Here is a 13,314-nt window from a genome sequence, read left to right as displayed (position 1 = left end):
CCAATGATTGAGTATGTTCTGAACAGCAGAGCCCAATACAATCGCTATTTGTCTACCCCTGCGTGATTTTAAGGGGTACATCAGCCCGTTGGGCAAGCCCAGTAGGATATACGCCGGGAAGCGTGGCAGTTCAATATCAAAGCATGAGTCAATCTCGTCCAGGACCTCCTTCCAATAGGGGCCCAATAGGGGGCACTCCCATAAAACATGTGTAAGTGTGCCTACCTGCCCACATTCTCGCCAACAAGTGTTCGTAATGTTGTGATTCATTTCATGCAGCCTCTCCGGTGTATAATACCAGTATGTGGATACCTTAGTGAACGTTTCGGTGAGTCCGGTGTGATATGCGGAATGTCGTGCTCGGTAGGAGATGTGGTCCCATTCAGTGTGGCTTAGTGCCCTCCCTAGTTCTCGTTCCCAGCGTTCCCGCCCCGGATTATAGATATGAGAGGAGGGAGGCTGCAGGAGTGTGTACAGGTCCGAGATGAGTTTCGAGTCCGAGGTGCGCGTCACGAGGCATTTCTCATAAGGCGTGAGCTTTCTGTCCGCCCAGTCGCGCACCTGCGGCTGAAGTGCCCAGTGACGCACTTGCATATACCGCATCCTTTCAGTCTCGGGCAGGAGGTATTCTTGCCTAAGATCTTGAAACGAGATGACCCCTTCCGGGCCATATATGTGGAACAGCGCACTGCATCATGCCTTTCGCCAATGTGCGAAAGCACCGGGCTCCATCCCGGGATGGAAGTCAGGGTTCCCAATCAGCGGTGTGAACGGCGAGGGGAAGGTCGTGAGATCATGCGCAACATTAGCGGCGTCCCACACCCACATCGGAACCCGCGTGACGAAGGACGCATACAGATTGGGGGGACGGTGAGACCTGTGCAGGAAGGGCACCTCTTGTAAGGGCCGACCCGCCACCGCTTGGTCCTGAAAAAGCCAGTGCTTGTCTGACTCCCACCTGCTCCACTCCACAAGATATCGCAGTTGTGCCGCTTGGAAATACCTATTTAGATCCGGTATGCCCAATCCTCCTGCCTCAGGGGCCAGTGTGGATATGGCCCTCCTGAGGCGGGGCCTGCGGCCCTGCCAGACGAAGCGCGCAAGGTCCGCTTGCGTCTGTCGAATCCATTCTTTCGGGGGCTGGAGAGGCAGAGCGCGGAATAGGTATAATACCTGCGGCAGGAGTGTCATCTTCACAGCGGCTATCCTGCCCAGCCAAGACAGCGTGCCCTTGGTCCATCTGGCTAACTCCGCCTTGATTTTCTTGCCCAAGGCCGCGTAGTTAGCGGCCACAATAGCAGGCAGGGAGGGTGCCAATAGTATGCCCAGGTATGGCACTAGGTCCCGGGACCAGTGCATGGGGAAGAGGCCCTGCAATTCGGATCTTGTGGCGGCAGTCAGCGAAACGTCAAGGGCCGCAGATTTCCCCATGTTCATCTTGAAACCAGCTACAGCGGCGAATTCCTCCAGCTCAGTGATACAAGCGGGGAGTGCCCTTCGTGGATCAGCCAGCGTCAATATAATGTCGTCAGCATAGAGGCTAATGGTATGCGTATATCTCCCCATTCGTATGCCAATCGCATTCGGGTTTTGGCGTATCCGTTGGGCAAAGGGCTCCATATAGAGAGCAAAGAGCAGTGGTGATAATGGGCACCCCTGTCTGGTGCCTCGCTCTATCGCGAATTTCTGAGAGCTACAGCCGTTCACCCGAACCACCGCAGACGGAAGTCTGTAGCAATTGAATACTAAGGTGCGGAATTTCTCCCCTATGCCCACCTTCGACAGAACTTTCTCCAGGTAGGGCCAATGCACTCGGTCGAAGGCCTTCTCCGCGTCGATTGCTAATAGCATCCTCTCCCCCGAAAATTCGGGAAGCCTTCTCCAGAATATGAACCACTCGCTTGGTGTTGTGCACCGTTTGCCTCCCGGGGATAAACCCCGCTTGGTCCGGGTCAACCAATCCCGGCAGATGGGGGGCCAGACGGGCCGCCAGAATCCCGGTGTATAATTTAAGGTTGACGTTCAGAAGGGAAATCGGCCTGTAAGAGCCGCACTGAGTCCGATCCTTCCCCGGTTTGGGGATAACCGACACCGTCGCCTGGAGCAGATCCGGGGGGTTTGCCCCAGGTGCGGAGAATGAATTAAAGAGGCGCGTAAGAAAAGGCGCCAACTCAGGGCAGAACGTTTTATAAAAAAGGGACGTGTAACCGCCGGGGCCCGGGGCTTTCCCATGTTTAAGTCTGGATATGGCTGTGATTACTTCCTCAATTCGAATGTCCCGTTCCAGATGGTCGGCCTGCTCCCGGGTGAGGGAGGGAAGGTCAACCGAGTCCAGATGCTCGGCTTCCGCCTGAGCTGAAGGGGGCTCACCCGCATACAGTTCGGCATAGAATCGACGGAAGCCCTCAGCTATCTGGATATCCTCCGTGGCTATGATTCCAGCAGAGATCGATAGCTCCTTCACCCGATGTTTTTGCTGCGCTACTCGAAGTTTATTCGCCAGGAGGCGGCCGCACCTATCTCCGCCCGTTTAGTACGCATGTTTCAGGCGTAACGCAGCGTATTCCGCCCTGTCCATGTCCAACGCTGACAGGAGTTTTCTCGCGGCCTTAAGCTGCCTCCAGACTCTGGGAGCCCCGGTTCTTTGGTGCACTTGTTCTAACTCGCGCACCTTACTGGTGAGTTCGTCCCTCTTTTGCTGTCGGGCCTTGTTCACCTCACGTACTGCACTATCCATTTCCGCCCGGATAGTGGGCGAGTTGGGTCGCAGGGGCAAAGTTGGAGATCGCCGCCTCCGGAGCGTCTGCCAGCCATCCCTGGTGCCGCGTCGACGGCGAGGCGTGGGAGCGTTGTCATCTGTCGCGGTGATTCCCAGCACTCCGCAAGCGTCCTGGAGGGACCGGAGTTGATGCAGAGTCCCGTTCCAACGAAAAATTAGCCGAAAGTCATGTTCTCGCAGGAAATCCGTGGCTATTTTGAACGCCTTGCGTTTTTGCAGTGTGATCGCCGACAAGTCCTGAAATAGGGCCACCTGATGACCTCAGAAACGCAGGGATTGCTGTCGCCGCGCCTCGCGAAGAATCCGTTCCTTCAAAGGGAAGTCCGGCAGGAAGGCCAGGATATCCGGAGGTGGCGCTGAGGCCCCTCGCGGCAGGCCCACTCTGTGCGCCCTATCAATTCTAACAGGGAAGTCTCCAGGTTCGCCCAGTATTTCACGAAACAGGTCCCTCAGGTAGGCGGCTATGTCGTCTCCTTCCTCTTTAGATGGGACTCCCCGGACTCGAATGTTATTGCATCTGGACCTATTCTCGAGATCCTCAGCGTGGGCCTGGAGGTCGATCTGCTGATCTCTGAGTCGCAAGACCTCCTGCTGCAAGTGCGCGATCTCCTCATCCCGGGAGTGACCGGCGTCCTCCACAGCGGACACTCTTTCACCAAGGGAGTCGACCTCTCTCCTCACCTCTCGGACCTCTCCTGCCACCTCTTGCTTCAGCGTTTGTAAGTCCTCCCTGAGGGTGCTGAACAGCGACTCCAGGAAAGACCTGGTTACCGGAGGTTCCCCCCCCTCCGTGCCTCGAGAGCTGTTTGAAGGGCTCGGGACAGGCTGACCCCTATCCTGTCTCGGGGTGCCCCTGCCCAGCATTTCCGGCAAGGTGCGATCTCCTTTCTTACCCCCTCTGTTGCCCGACATCGTGGGAGTGGGGAGGTGCGGCAGGTGGGACGGCACCCGTAGAGATCCGCGTGATGTTGCAGTGCCAGTGGGCGAGATGTCTTGCAGAGTCCGGGCACAACGGCACTCCAACGGGTATCGCCGTCCAGTCCCATTCCAACCTGCGGGCCCTCAGGGCACCAGGAGTGTTGATGCGAGGGGGGCAATCGTGGTCCGCTTCCAGTAAAGGCCGCCGCAACTGCGTCGTGGAACAGAAGTAGAGTCCTCGTGGTGCCGGCGGCAAAGCAATCCACCCCTCCTCCGCGGGCTAATCAAAGTGCGTTCAGGTCACTGACCGCTCCTCCAGGCCGACACTCGGTCAGCGCCACTCCCTCCGGAGTCGGGGTCGCCCCCCACAGTGCGAGGGTGAGAGGTGCCACGGGCCGGTCCCCCTCTCAGTCTCCGTCGACCACGTCAACCGCCGTGCCTTGTAGTGCGGTTCTCAGGGGCGCCCCACTTCCTCGATGGGGCCACCAGGGGAACCCCCGCCTCAACAGCTGGGCAGCGGCACCGTGGGGGGAGGGCGAGCAAGCAAAGGCCTACATCCGGTGAAGGCCGCGGGCTCGCGTAGTGACTCTGCGCCACAGGCTCAGTGGAGAAGATCACCCGGGAACAGGGCCAAGGCAAAGGCCGATCGACGCGCCTCTATTTGTCGAGGTGCCTGCAGGCGCACTTGGACACACACTCGTCTTCGCCCTCCAAGTGGGGCTTCTGGAAGGAGGCCGGGGGACGGCGTGCAGTCACAGGCCCTCCGGCCTGCCTGATCCCCGGTCTGGCGTAGCGGCCCCTCGCCGGCTCCTCCAATCTGGGCAATCTGGACTTACACTTAGATGACCCGAAATGTACTAAGAGTTCATCACTCATTGCTGATCTAGAAGCTATGAACATTCATCTATGCAACTCAGGTTCAACCCATACAGTGGGTCATTTGTTAGATCCGATTTTTTCTATCTATCGGATCTTAGCTGTGTCCCTCAATCAATCAATCAGCGTACTTGTAAAGCGCGGTACTTACCCGTAAGGGTCCCAAGGCGCTATGGGGAGGGGCGGGGGATGCTGCTACTGCTCGAAGAGCCAGGTCTTGAGGAGCCTTCTGAAGGCGAGAAGGTCTTGGGTCTGCCATATGTGGGTAGAGAGGGTGTTCCAGGTCTTGGTGGCAAGGTAGGAGAAGGATCTGCCGCCAGAGGTCGTTCGTTGGATGCGGGAGACAGCTGCAAGGCTGGCAGAGCGGAGCTGGTGGGTGGGGGTGTGGAAGCTGAGTCTGCTGTTCAGGTAGGCTGGTCCGGCGTTGTGGAGTGCTTTGTGTGCGTTTGTGAGAAGCTTGAAGGTGATCCTCTTGTTGACGGGGTGCCAGTGTAGGTCTCTCGTGTGGGGGGTGATGTGGCTGCGGCGGAGGACGTTGACGATCAGTCGGGCGAAGACGTTTTGGATGCATTGTAGTCGTCGTAGGTGTTGGCTGGGATTCCTGCGTAGAGTGCTTTGCCGTAGTCCAGTCTGCTGCTGACGAGGGCCTGCGTCACCGTTCTTCTTGTTTTGGTGGGGATCCACTTGTAGATCCTGCGGAGCATGCGGAGGGTGTTGTAGCAGGAAGAGGAGACGGCGTTGACTTGCTTCAACATGGAGAGGGAGGAGTTGAGGATGGATCCTAGGTTGCGTGCATGGTTGGTGGGTGTTGGTGCTGTTCCCAGTGTGGTCGGCCACCAGGAGTTGTCCCAGGCTGAGGGGGTGGGTCCGAGGTTGAGGACCTCCGTCTTGTCAGAGTTCAGCTTCAGACGGCTGCTCCTCATCCAGTCGTCGACAGCCTTCATTCCCTCTTGGAGGTTGGTTTAGGCGGTGTGTGGGTCCTTGGTGAGGGCTAGGATGAGCTGGGTGTCGTCGGTGTAGGAGATGATGTTGAGGTCATGATGGCGGGCCACTTGTGCGAGGGGGGCCATGTAGATGTTGAACAGCGTTGGGCTGAGGCATGAGCCCTGGGGGACGCCACAGATGATGTCGGTGGCTTCGGATCGGAAGGGTGGAAGGCGGACGCTCTGGGTTCTTCCAGAGAGGAAGTACGTGGTCCAGTCAAGAGCCTTCTCTTGGATTCCGGCTTCTAGGAGGCGTGTCTTTAGAGTGCGATGGCAGACCGTGTCCCTGCACTTCCCTTGTGCTGGTTAGGTCACTTTTCTGTAGCTTTCTCTTTGAAAGTGGTTTCTTCCCCTCCAGCGACCTGTCTGGTAACCGACCAAAAAAGGAGAAATTGCGCTAAACTTGATGTCCCGGCTCCAAAAAATTGTTAGTTGAAAGTAAACCAGCAGCAGAACAGATTCCTGTTGGAGATTTTGGCTTCTTCCATAACTGGATTGCTCAAGCAGTAGATGCCTGCCTCCCTCTGTCTAACAAGCATGTTAAAAGACAATTGCCACCCTCTCCCTGGTTTTCTAAGAAGTTGATGACTGAGAAATCTAAATGTAAATTTCTTGAAAGATCCTGGAGGAAACATTATCTTGAAGAAGATAAAGTGGCATATAAAAAAGCCCTTAAGGAATACAACACTCTTTGTAAAGTAACTTGTGCTTAATTCTTTACACATAAAATCTCCCAGTCGCAAAATTGCACCAAAACAATTTTTAACGTGGTAAAAGAACTATAGGGGGCGGTTACTCAGACTACTCCTCTTGCTCTAACTAGCACCCAGTGTGAAGAGCCCGCCCACTACTACACTAAAGTCGCACATATACAGTCTGCACTGCACAATAAACAATCTCAATCTTCTCTTCGGGAGAAGGTGACCTCCATTATTACTACCCAGGAGTCTGCTGGACCAGGGTCACACGTTATAAGTCGCCCTTCCAATAGATTGGAAACTTAGACCCTCTTTTTTTTGGCCTCCTCTTGGCAAACATGAAATCGGGGTCCCCCCGTGATGTGCTCCCCTTTCATCTGATTAAACAACTGGATGCGTCTATACTCTCTATATTTATGGATCTCCTGAATGCCTCCTTGTTGGAGGGCATTGTACCCCGGGATTAAATACATGCTGTGGTCCTTCCTCTTCTGAAGGAATCAAATACTGACCCATACAATGGCATCTAATTTCCATCTCATTTCGCTGCTCCTGGTCTTCTCCAAAACTCTAGAAAATAAAGGAAACGGTCAGTTGACCGCGTATGTGGAGTCCCAGAATGTTATGTTATGTTATGTTACTTTAGTTTGTATAGCGCCAACTCACCTACAGGTCTCAAGACGCTTTAGACCAAAGAAAACACAACAATTCTACCAACCAGAAGGGGGATAAGATAACATGTAATTAAATGGGGCTAAGGGCTTCCCTAAACAAAAATGTTTTCAGCTGCTTTCTGAAGCGTAGAAGATTGGCCTCTTTACGGAGAAGGTCTGGCAACTTGTTCCACAGCTGTGGAATCTGTATGGAAAAGGATCTTCTGCCCTTTGTTGTCATTTTGAAACGAGGGCAGGCCAACAACTAAGCATCAGAAGATCTGAGCGATCGTTTAGGGTTATAAGGCATCAAACGATCCTTTATATAGACAGGCGCTTGTCCATATGTTGCTTTATGTGCTATACACAAGCTCTTGAACTCCACCCTCTGTTTCACGGGGAGCCAGTGAAGCTTGAGCAGTAAGGGGGAGGCATGAGTTCTTCTGGGAAGCTTGAATATTAAACGCGCCGCGTCGTTCAGGACAACCTGCAATCTATTGATCAGATTATTTGGCAGGCCTAAGTAAAGGACGTTACCATAATCCAGTCGTGATATAATTGTGGCTGAAACCACCGTGCGAAGTATAGACTGGGAGAGAAGAGGAACTAACCTACGCAGCTGCCTGATTAGGCCAATGCAGGTTCCAACTACAGTTGAAATCTGGGCAGACATTGACAGTTCACGGTCAATTTTTATGCCAAGACTTTTAACATTAGCTGCTGGTGTTGGAGTAGGACCAAGTTCTTGAGGCCAATACAGGTCACCCCAAGGTGATGTACCAGTAGACACCACCAAAACTTCCGTCTTTTCGGGGTTAATTTTCAGTAGGTTCGCAGTCATCCAGCTGACTGTGTACCTAAGGACCTCTTGCACATAGGCCTGAGCCACAGTTGAGTTCTCAATACTAAATAACAACTGGGTGTCGTCTGCGTAGTCAAACACTCGACAACCCATGTGCACTAAGGACTCAATCAAAGGTTGTAGGTAAAGATTAAAAAGTAGTTGGGATAGTGCCGAGATAGTGCCGAGCCCTGCGGGACTCCGCACTCCACCCTACCTACATTGGAGATGCCATCTCCCTGCTGAATCCTCTGTCACCTCCCTGTCAGAAAAGATTCTAGCCATTTATATGCCGCGCCCTTTATTCCGAATCTGGCCAATCTGTCCAGGAGCAGGTCATGGCTGACAGTATCAAATGCTGCTGATAGATCTAAAAGTATCAGGGCACTTGGTTTCCTACTGTCAGCCATGCCTCTAAGCTCATCCAGCACCGAGAGCATCACTAACTCGGTGCTGTGATGTGCCCGAAAACCTGCCTGACGCCCATGGAGAAGGTTGTGAGACTCCAAAAAAGAAGAAAGAGCCTGCAGCACATGTTGTTCCAAGATTTTGGATACAAATGGTAATTGGGAGATCGGTCGGTAATTTTTTAGAATTGCTGAATCTGCTCCCGCTTTTTTTTATCAGAGGTCTGACCCGAGCCTCCTTAAGACTAGATGGAAGACAATGTGATTTTCCAGGATGGGACCCGCCACTCGGAAGACACTGGGGAGACAGGGGTCAGCCGGTGACCCTGATTTGATGCTATTCATCAGTTGCTCAAGCTTTGTGGAATCGATCTCGGGAAAGCTTGAGATGATACAGTCCTGAGGAATTTCAACATTCTGCGACGGGATAAACCCATTTACTGTGTTGTTTTTGATCTCAGAAAGAATAATTTCCACCTTCTCTAAGAAGTACTGTTGGAAAGTGTTACAATCGATCTTTGTATCAGTATTGACCGTTTTTTTGTCAATTCTGTCAAGATGTTAAAAGTTTCTTTCTGAACATTATGCGCCTGCTTTATGCGGGTGTCAAAGTATTCTGCTTTTGCTGCCAGAATAAGTTTCTTATAAGCGTTTAATGTAGTTTTGTACTGTTCACGATCAATTTCCTCCTTTGTCTTCCTCCAACTCCTTTCCACACGACGAAGCTCTTTTTTATGTTCTCTCAAAGGAGGGGTAAACCACGGCGCACCTTTCCCCAGCACTTTTACTTTTTGTAGCCTCTCCGGGGCTATCTGATCGATCGCCTGCGTTAGATTCTGAGTTAAATTCAAATAATCCTGATCTAGATTGCCGCTGAGAGGGTTAATGCAATGTGGAAGAGTGTCTGTCAAGGTTTGTAGATCAACCTTCTTCCATTGGCGAACTTTCTTCATTTTCGGGGCTTGGGTTAAAGGTTTCCCATTGATAGGGATAACATAATTGATCAGATAGTGGTCCGACCAAACACAGGGTAGGACGTCTTCAATAATCACTTCAGGGTCCGAGGTCCAAACGAGGTCAAGCGTGTGTCCCCTGTTATGCGTGGGACCTTCTATCAGCTGCTTCAAACCAATTGAGGACATAAAGAACTCCAATTGTCGAGATACCGAGTCTTTAATAATTTTCTCCCAGTGTAGATTAAAGTCACCGGTTACCACCACCTTTTGGTACCTAGTGCAGATATCTGATATAATGGGGGCGAAAAGATCGTTAAATGCTAGCGTAGAGTTAGGGGGCCGATAAATTGTAAGAATCACAAAACATGAGTTATTAAAAACAACCTTTACTCCAAGTAGATCTGCTAGATCCACCGATTCCGCTATTAAATTTTCTACTCTCAAGTGCTTCTTAAATAGAATTGCGACTCCTCCACCTCGAGAGAAGTTAGCACGATTTTGCCAGACTGCTTCATATTCTTTAGGGAGAGCTGCTATAATGTCCGGTACTGAATTTCCATCTAGCCATGTTTCAGTTAAAGTTAAAATATCTATATCTCCCTCTTGAAGAAGAGTAAAAATTTCAAGATGATGCTTGTGGAGAGAACGTGTGTTCAAGTTCACAACCTTCAATGAAGGTTGATTAAAATAGGACCTCGCCTTAGGGAGTTTTAGAATATGTATATCTTTTAACTTGCCGATAGTACTCGGACTTAACCTCACCTCATTAGAGTGTAGCCGATGCAGGGTATCCGAAGAGTATGTGATACTTCGACCAAGAGTCCTGGCCCCTGGGCCCGTCCGTGCACGGACGGGCACAGACGGGCTGGACTCTGGCGTGACTCCGGCGTGCTCACGCTGCGCGCAAACGCTGCGCGTAGGCATGCCCGCTTTAAGTAGCTTTCTGGGTTCTCGCCGCCTAGCACGCTGCCCTGAATGGCGCCGCCGTGCAAAATTACCCCCAAGATGGCGCTGCCTAATTAGAACCGAGGAAGAAGGACCCGCGAAATGCGGTGATCAAAGTATTATGGAGCAAGTGAGGGGCGTTAAAAACAAGGTAGATGTAAAGCAACCATTAAACTAAATACAAAACAGGTATTTTAAAATTATACACGAGTTCGAAGCTGTTAGCCTGAAATGCGGGACTAATCTGAGCGCTATGAAAGAATTATGCGTCTTGCCTGGTCAAAGGTTCTGCTCCCAAATACAGCCCGCTTTAAGTAGCTTTCTGGGTTCTCGCCGCCTAGCACGCTGCCCTGAATGGCGCCGCCGTGCAAAATTACCCCCAAGATGGCGCTGCCTAATTAGAACCGAGGGAAGAGGGACCCGCGAAATTCGGTGATCAAAGTATTATGGAGCAAGTGAGGGGCGCTAAAAACAAGGTAGATGTAAAGCAACCATTAAATTAAATACAAAACAGGTATTTTAAAATTATACACGAGTTCGCAGCTGTTAGCCTGAAATGCGCAACTAATCAGAGCGCAATGAAAGAATTATGCGTCTTGCCTGGTCAAAGGTTCTGCTCCCAAATACAGCCCGCTTTAAGTAGCTTTCTGGGTTCTCGCCGCCTAGCACGCTGCCCTGAATGTCACCGCCGTGCAAAATTACCCCCAAGATGGCGCTGCCTAATTAGAACCGAGGGAAGAGGGACCCGCGAAATGCGGTGATCAAAGTATTATGGAGCAAGTGAGGGGCGCTAAAAACAAGGTAGATGTAAAGCAACCATTAAATTAAATACAAAACATGTATTTTAAAATTATACACGAGTTCGAAGCTGTTAGCCTGAAATGCGCGACTAATCTGAGCGCTATGAAAGAATTATGCGTCTTGCCTGGTCAAAGGTTCTGCTCCCAAATACAGCCCGCTTTAAGTAGCTTTCTGGGTTCTCGCCGCCTAGCACGCTGCCCAGAATGGCGCCGCCGTGCAAAATTACCCCCAAGATGGCGCTGCCTAATTAGAACCGAGGGAAGAAGGACCCGCGAAATGCGGTGATCAAGGTATTATGGAGCAAGTGAGGGGCGCTAAAAACAAGGTAGATGTGAAGCAACCATTAAATTAAATACAAAACAGGTATTTTAAAATTATACACGAGTTCGAAGCTGTTAGCCTGAAATGCGCGACTAATCTGAGCGCTATGAAAGAATTATGCGTCTTGCCTGGTCAAAGGTTCTGCTCCCAAATACAGCCCGCTTTAAGTAGCTTTCTGGGTTCTCGCCGCCTAGCACGCTGCCCTGAATGGCGCCGCAGTGCAAAATTACCCCCAAGATGGCGCTGCCTAATTAGAACCGAGGGAAGAAGGACCCGCGAAATGCGGTGATCAAAATATTATGGAGCAAGTGAGGGGCGCTAAAAACAAGGTAGATGTAAAGCAACCAATAAATTAAATACAAAACAGGTATTTTAAAATTATACACGAGTTCGAAGCTGTTAGCCTGAAATGCGCGACTAATCTGAGCGCTATGAAAGAATTATGCATCTTGCCTGGTCAAAGGAATGTTCTCCACACCTCTCAATCAGGTTTCAGAGCTGGTTTCTCTACCGAATCAACTCTCCTTGGAGTTACAGAAATTTGAAAACACAGGTGAGATGAAGGTGAAACCGTGGCACTTATCTTACTAGGCCTCAGCGCCACTTTTGATACAGTGTCTCACTCCATCTTGCTGAGTGCCTTGTAGGCGGTGGGCTTAACTGGAGTAGCCTTACAGTGGACTGAATCTTTTTTAGCTGAACAAACTTTTCAGGTCTTTCGGCATCAGCTAATTCCACCTCATATCCATCCCCTTATGGAGTTCCTTAAGGGTCGGCGCTGAACCCTCAGTTATTTAATGTGTATGTCCGTCCTCTGGCTGATGTTGTGGAAAAGGCTGGTCTCTCCCTTTTTTCGTATGCTGATGACACTCAGGTCATTTTTTCTCTCTCCACGGTTGAGGGGTTTGACCCCCAGCTCTTCAGTCAGGTCTGAGTAAAGTTGCATCGTGGATGCAAAACAATCTACTCAAACGGAACGTGATGATTTTAGGGAAGAAACATGATGTGAGGGGCCCTCAGCATTGGCCTCCTGAAATTGGTTCACTGCCCCTGCCGGTACACCACATTCATAATCTGGGCTTCATCGTTGACGAGCATCTCTCAATGAAACAACAGGTCACTAGGATTTCTGCCATATGTTTTACTATTCTAAAATGGCTGAAAAAAATTCTATGGATGATTCCCTTCTCGGCCCAGAAAACGGTAGTCCATGCCCTTATTACTTCTCGGTAGGATTAAGGCAATGTTCTCTACCTGGGCTCTAATAAAGCTTTAATCCAAAGACTTCAAGGGGTGCAAAATGCGGCTGCCAGATTACTGTGTCAGGTGCCTAGATTTTCATAAGTTACTAACTTACTCCATAGCCTACATTGGCTGGCGGTGGTGAATCGTATAAAAATGAAAGCCCTTTGCTACATGTTTATAATTAAAACTGGAGTGGCACCCAAATATTCACAAAAGCTACTTCAGCATTACCAACCCCTGCGTCTTCTGTGCTCTACCCACCAGTTGAGGTTTTCGGTCCCTAAATTCAAAACTCTCCTGCGTGCAAGGTCGGTCCTTTTACTTATTTAACACCTACCTTGTGGAACACTTCACTGGTCCCACTATGTGAGGAAATCATCTATGGTTTATTCCGCAAAGATTTGAAGACTTAGGGGCATATTAACAAGCAGCAGTGAAAATTATCGCTGACTGCTGTTAGCGGTAAAAAATATATCTCCAGCTATCCCTGGCGATAATCGCCATGGTGGCGCAGTATTATCTACACTGACGCCATGGCGATAAAAAAAAAACAGGTATAGCAGGAATATCACCGTTTTACATGAACACTGCTGGATTTCCAGCAATATTCAATGAAAAACTGCGATAATCTTGGTGATAGTGACTGTGGTAACAGTCACATAATCCACCTCCCATTACAGGTATGCCTAAGTCTGAAAATTAGCAGACTTTAAAAAGCAGCGTTAACTGTGGTTAGCGCTGCTTTTTTTATCTCTAAGAGGGTTAGCGTGAAGCTTGATAACAGGAGAAATGTCGCTTAGCGACATTTCTCCTATTATTTTGCTCTGGAACGCCCTCTTTGCATCTCATTAGAGATGCAAAGGTGAGTATAGATAAAAAGGGTGCTAACAT

General features: G+C 50.5%; 1 protein-coding gene across 1 annotated transcript in view; it reads right to left on the bottom strand.

Moving 5' to 3' along the window:
* Positions 1-13,314, bottom strand: part of LOC144824444 (uncharacterized) — a 269,249-nt gene that overhangs the window by 61,646 nt on the left and 194,289 nt on the right. The gene's annotated exons all lie outside the window — the stretch shown is intronic.

Source organism: Lissotriton helveticus, chromosome 3_1 (genome assembly GCF_964261635.1).
Source record: "Lissotriton helveticus chromosome 3_1, aLisHel1.1, whole genome shotgun sequence".
NCBI classification, from domain to species: domain Eukaryota; kingdom Metazoa; phylum Chordata; class Amphibia; order Caudata; family Salamandridae; genus Lissotriton; species Lissotriton helveticus.
This window is presented reverse-complemented; position numbering and strand designations above follow the sequence as displayed.